Below are 6,607 nucleotides of genomic sequence, written 5' to 3'. Positions count from 1 at the left end.
TATAACAGAGGAGTGTATCACAGCATTGAAAACAATTCATGTTAAATTGTGTGAAAAAACAAACAAACATGCGGGGCTTGATGAATCTGTCCCACCATGACACATGAACGGTGAACCTTAGATGACTTGGACTTTTATCTTATCTGCACAGGTTATCAAATATCTCCACTCAGCAGAAGTTTCCCAAACTGGGTCGGCCGTCTGCACCGCAGCCACGTTTGGCAGAAATAAAGAAAAAAGAAAAGCTAAACGATTCACAGAAACGTCTCACTGTTTCCTCTCGTAGCAGAGCAGTCTGCCTCAGCACCTGCTGTCAGAGACGCAGAGGGTCATTCATCAGGAAAGAGATTAAATCTTTATCCACTGCTTCTCTGTGTTGGGAGTACTTTATCTTGAAGAGAGGGAATAAAATCAAAGAGGAAAAGAAATCTTGCTTTGAGGCAGAGGAAATCATTCAGCCTTCTTTTTATCGCTCGCCAGCATGTGGTGTTGTAGACAGCCTGCAAGACAGCAGATGCTGTGAAAGAAACACCTCATAAAAATGTGCTAAGAAGAAAAGATGTTTAAGCGTAAGGATGTGTTCCACCTGCGTCTGAGTCGCTTATTAAATGCAGGATCTACATAAGCTCAAGTGCTTGATGTGCCAGCAAACACATGCAGAGTATAGATTGCCTTTTCCAGAGCATCATTTATCTTTGTGAGGCGTGTTGTTGCTTTTTTTTTTGTGGTGGCTGTTTGGTTCCATCTACTGGTGAATTTACATAAAGACATCTGATGTATGCATGCCAGCATTGCCTCAGCATAACTCTGAAATAAATAAATAACACTGATAGAAGCCTCTTGTTAGGGTAAATGTTAGAATAATATCAAATTATGAAAATTACATAATTTTTTAAGCCCCTAAATCAAAATTTAAGTAAAATGGGAATAAACGGCTCAGCACACGTTTCTGCTGTTATTATAACTGTTATAACTGTTAATGTATAGCATAGTGAATGACATTTGTTACATTTCGTGTCATGCACATAGGTTTATAACACATTTTAAAAATAAAGAGAATTTACAAAACTGTAAATACGAGCATGTGTGTGACTCGTCTATAGTTACAGTTATAGTTATAGTTACAAAAGTGACAAATTAGTGCCGCTTTGACTCGGACTGAAGCTGAAATTCAAAGAAAGAAATTGCTAATTAATTTAAAAATGTGATCATTTATGTTCCGTATCCATTCATCTCAGGCATCTTGGCGAGTCGTGAGGTTACCCAATTAAATTGTGTTTGTGGAGACAAAGAACTTGTTTACAGCAACTTGTAAAAGTTTTCACACCCCTTGAAATCATTCTCATTTTGTCATGACTACAAACTTCAGCGTCTTCAATCTAAATTGTATTTGATAGACTAACATAAAGTACTGCATAACAGTAAAGTGAAAGAAAAATACAAGTTAAAAAAAATAAAAAATCATGGGTGTGTCTTTGCAATTCAGCTTCTGGATCAATTCTTTAGAGCCAAACTTCAATGCAATTAGCTGCAAGCCTTTTGGTAAAGGCTATGTCTGCAGCGGCTCTGCACATGCAGAGAATATAATTAATTACCCATCAGACTGGATGGAGAGTGGCATTCTGTGGTAGCTGTGGCTGTATGATTAGTGTCGTCCCGCTGGATAGTGAACCACACCAAAAGAGTCAAGTCTTTCGTAACCTCTAACAGGTTTCCTTCCAGGCTTGCCGTGTGTTTATCTACCTTTATCTCCCCGTCAGCTCTGACCAGAAGAGAAAAGTCTCCACAGCATGATGTTAGTTTTAATCCACAGCCACACGTTTTCCCACATGTGCCAGAAAGTTGCAGTCTCATCTGAACCGAACACCTTCAATGTTTGCTATATCCCCTATATAGTTTGTGGAAACACAATGAATGACTTTCTTTTAACAAGGTCTCCCCCCTTTTGTCCCTCATCTTCTAAGGCCGTATTTGCAGAGTCCACAACTCACCTGATTGACAGGTTCTCCCACCTGAGCTTTGCATCTCTGCAGCTCCAGCTCATGACCTCTCGCTGCTTTAAACTTCCCCAGAACTTTATGTCTGACGCGTATTTGTCATTTCAGGTCACGCTTATGTGCTAATTTGTGTTGAACTACGACAGGAAACGGTCTGCTCTGTTAGCGCTGTTGCCATGCAGCAGGAAGGTCTCTGTGCACAGAGCTTGCATGCAGAAAGACCCACCACCACCCACAGGATATCACAGGAAAGCCCAACAAAACACAATTAGGTCTGTGGCTGCAATCTGACAAGAGGCATGGGAGTTTTTGCAAGGTGCTGCGTGGCTATGGGAGGAAGGTTTTTGGTAACGTTGTAAGAGCTTTTCAGTTTGTCTGGCTCAGTCCCTCAGCCATCAGACATGCTGTGTTCTCAGATGAAAAGGAAAATTAAAAAAAAACTAACTAAACAACATTGTCTAACACAATTACAGCCTGCTCTTCAGGTAGGCACCACTCACGCTGAAACAAAACAAGTGCTCCTGTCCAGCTCGTTGTGCTTTCTTTATTCTGCCAAACGCTGAACTAGTCGAGTACAAGGTGAAAAAGGAAATTCACACTTTTTTTCCCCCCACTTAACAGCTATTTTTTATTTTGAGGCACCGTTAATGCAAAATTAGTCATCCAACATTTATTTTTCCTGTTTTAAAAAGTCACATCTTTGCAAATGGTTTGGGATATGATCTGATGGTCAGCAACAAACTGTTTTCTGTAAATAATCTTCCTGCGCTGCCCTTCAAGACGGGCGGCGATGTGTTTTTTCTCAGCAGCAAGGGTGTGATTTGAGGGATGGATGCAACAGTGGTCCTTTTTACCAAACTGTTATTAACCCCGTGTACACTGGGGGGCAACATTTTACCAGAGTAACACAACGTTTTCTTTCCCACTGTAAAGAGAAACAAGAAAGTGATGCCCTTCTTGTTTCCTGCAATTGATTCAGAGCCGTTTTCCTGCTTAAACAGAAATTCTCACAAGGACGTTTATGGTCACACAGATTTGTTTAGAAAGGCTTGCAACTAGCAGGGAAATACTTCAATACAGAATACACAGAACCGGTTACTGCAAGCTGTGTTGTGAACATGAATTGTATGGAAAGTACTAAATTAGGGAATAAAAGGCTGCATGAGATTATTTGTGAGGGGTGGATATTTTTGGGTAAACAGCATCTCCAGTAATGAGTGTCAAAGGTGAAGACAGCGAACCAGAAGCTCAACAGGTCGTCATCAGCCAGGCGCAGCGCAAACGAGACAGAAACACAATCTACATCAAGAAAAACTAGACCTTAAAAAGCAACCATGAGTGATTTTTTTTTGTGTGTATTTGAAGTTTTAAAAAGACATACTTTTCACGGATTCCTTTTTAAGACCTAGACACATTATTATTTTTCAAGTTTAACATAAAACAGATGATGTCTATTTGATGTTTTGAAGAATATAATATATTTCTATGTACTTCTTGGGGGTGGGGGGGGGGTTCCTTTGTTGCGCAGCAATTTTAGATGTTTCCATCACACTTGGGAAATACAACAGCAGTTTTCCAGCTATTGCCTCACAAAGACTTGGCAGCACAAAATGAAAATGAAAGGTGTCTTTGTGTTGAATAAACCTCAGTTTATCTTCTTCACCATCTCTAACAGTGTTGTAGATGCGTATTATCATGGCTGACTGTTTAGTCTTAGAGGAGGAAAGGCTCCAAGGAGCTGGCGCGTGAAGGCCAGTGCTCAAAAACTAGATGGTTAAAAGGGACAATGGTTTCCTTTTTTGGGTTAGTGTAGCTGCTGTAACCCAAAATTTGATGAGGATCACAGTTTGTAAAAGAGAAATGATCTATACTGTGTGAGAGAAATAAATGTGTCTTATATTCACAACTCATATATATATATATATATATATATATATATATATATATATATATATATATATATATATATATATATAGGTTATTGAAAACGTTGTTTGTGTTGCTTTGAAAACATGATTGGGAGTGTGATGTTTGTGTGTGGGTCATTTGATTACCTGAGGGCGTGTTCTTTATTATGTGTGTAATAGTTCCATGCTTATAACATGAGTTCAGCAAGAGTTGAGATTTGGGCTGCTTTTTTTTTTTTTGTTGGGCAGGTTTTACTTTGTGTTTGGAGAGGAAACTGTCAGTCAGAATAGCCTTTTATCGTTTATCTTTCTCTCACATGTACTCCAGGATCAGCCCTTTTTGTTCTTTTTTATGTCTCTACTCTGTCTTCTCAAACACCCAGTTGGTTGAAGCAGATAGCCGTTCACACTGAGCCTGGTTCTGCAAGAGGTTTCTTCCTGTTAAAGGGGAGTTTTCCTCTTCACTGTCGCCGCGTGCATGTTTGGTATGAGAGATTGCTGCGAAGTCAAGGACACAATGCAGGTCACCGTTGCTACATGCTCATGCAGGAGCAGTGAATGCTGCACGTCAACGGCTCAGGGCAATCTGCTGTGCTTCCTTAGACAGAAAACTTTTTGACCAATCTGTCTGTATGATTTGATAAAATGGACCTTTATGAAGTGCCTTGAGATGACTTGTGTTGTGAATTAGCGCTATATGTATAAACAAACTGAACTGAACTGAACTGAATTGCTTAACTTATTTCACCCCAGTACCCTTCAGGTTTTCTTGTTGAAATGTAAGCGTTTATCCCACCTTTACAGAGACCCAACCATCTATAATGACCTGTTGAAGAAACTGATAGCGAGAGTTACATTTAAATTAACTTTGAGATTAAAAATGGATTATTTAATAGAATTTAGCTCAACTGATTTAGTGTTTAACTCTTTTGAAATTGATATGTTCAGAAGTTATTGTTCATCATAATCCAAAGACTCCTGTTGCAAAAGAAAAACCTTCCCAAAGAAAAATACTGCCATTGCGGTTTCAGTGCAGCGTTGGTAGATAAGATAAGATAAGAATTCCTTTATTGTCCCGCAGTGGGGAAATTTGGGCGTGACAGCTCCAAAGAAACACTAAGAGTGGAAGATAAAAAGTAAATACCGGAGTAAATAAATACTGACCAGTGTGAAATATTTTTTTTAATGGTGGAAAAGATTCCAACCTATTTAAATAAACACACAATATCACGATATGCAATGTGCATGAAAGTGTAGCAGCATCCCGAAGTAGCTCAGGTATGTGTGAGTTACCTTAGCAACTAGGGACAGTGTAAACACTTAAGGATTGGATCAGAACCTATGCAACGATTAGTATGAAGTAAACAGTCATTATGTCTGTTGGGAGCAGCCGAGATTATAAAGTCTGTCTGCAGCAGGGCGGAGCGATCGACGGAAGCGCTCCTGTCTGCCACAGAAAGAGCTCTCCAGCTGTGCTACAGCGCCATGCATGGGGTGAGAGACATTGCCCATCAGTGATGTGATTTTCCTTACAGTCCTGCTGTCTCCCACCACCTGCACTGGGTTCAGGGGGGCATCCCTGGACAGAGCTGGCCCTCCTAATGAGCTGGTCCGGCCGCTTCCTCTCAGCTACAGTTAAGCTGCTGCTCTAATGACCACACCGTAGAAGATGGCTGATGCCACCACAGAGTTAAAGAAGGTCTTCGGGAGCGCCCCTGCACTCCAAAAGACCTCATCCTCCTCAGCAGGTAGAGTCTGCTCTGACCTTTCCTCCAAAGAGCATCAGTATTATGAGTCCAGTCCAGTTTATGGTTCAGGTGAACACCCAGGTTCTTATAAGAGTCCACTATCTCCACATCAGTTCTCTGGATGGTCACCTGTGTCAGTGAGGTCAGTCTGTCAAAGTCCACCACCAGTTCTTAATTTTTCCCTGCATTGAACCTGAGGTGGTTCTGCTGGCACCAGCCTACAAAGCTCTGGATCCATTGTCTGTACTCAGATCCGTCCCCCTCTGTGATGAGACCGACTACTGCAAAGTCATCAGAGAACTTCTGTAAGGTGGCAGCCTTGTGAGCTGATGGAGAAGTCCGCAGTGTAGAGGCTGAACAGAAACAATGCCAGCACAGTTCCCGGCGGTGCTCCTTTACTGCCGCTCAGCTTGTCAGAACCACAGCCCAGTGTCCTCACACACTGCGGTCGACCTGTGAGGTAAGCCGGTATCCACTGGGGCAGGTGGTGGTCCACTCCTCACCGCTCCACCTTGTCCTTCAGGAGTTCTGGTTGGGTGGTGTTGAACGCACTGGAGAAATCAAAGAACATGATCGTCACTGTGCTTCCAGGATTCTCCAGATGGGCCAGAACTCGGCGCAGCGGGTAGATGATGGCGTTATTCACCCCCGATGCCAGGCTGGTAGGCAAACTACAGTAAAACCCAGTTTCTAACTTGCATTCTTATTGGCAGCTCAGCTCAAACATTTACACCCTCATGTCACCAGATATGACTGGAGTCTTATCTGATTTAAAAGCCATAAGAAGTACCTTGATGGCTGAAAGGACAATTTTTGCACCAAATGGTTAATAAACACATGCCTGATTGGTTGTACTGGCTGAGAGATTTATTTTAATTTTATTTTTTTATTTTTTTTTTTCATTTTCACAGTGATGGAATGGAAATACTTGTTGGTCTAGATCCTCAAACATATA

Source organism: Fundulus heteroclitus, chromosome 20 (assembly GCF_011125445.2).
Source record: "Fundulus heteroclitus isolate FHET01 chromosome 20, MU-UCD_Fhet_4.1, whole genome shotgun sequence".
In the NCBI taxonomy this organism is placed as follows: domain Eukaryota; kingdom Metazoa; phylum Chordata; class Actinopteri; order Cyprinodontiformes; family Fundulidae; genus Fundulus; species Fundulus heteroclitus.
The sequence above is the reverse complement of the archived record's forward strand: the minus strand, read 5'-3'. Positions refer to the sequence as shown.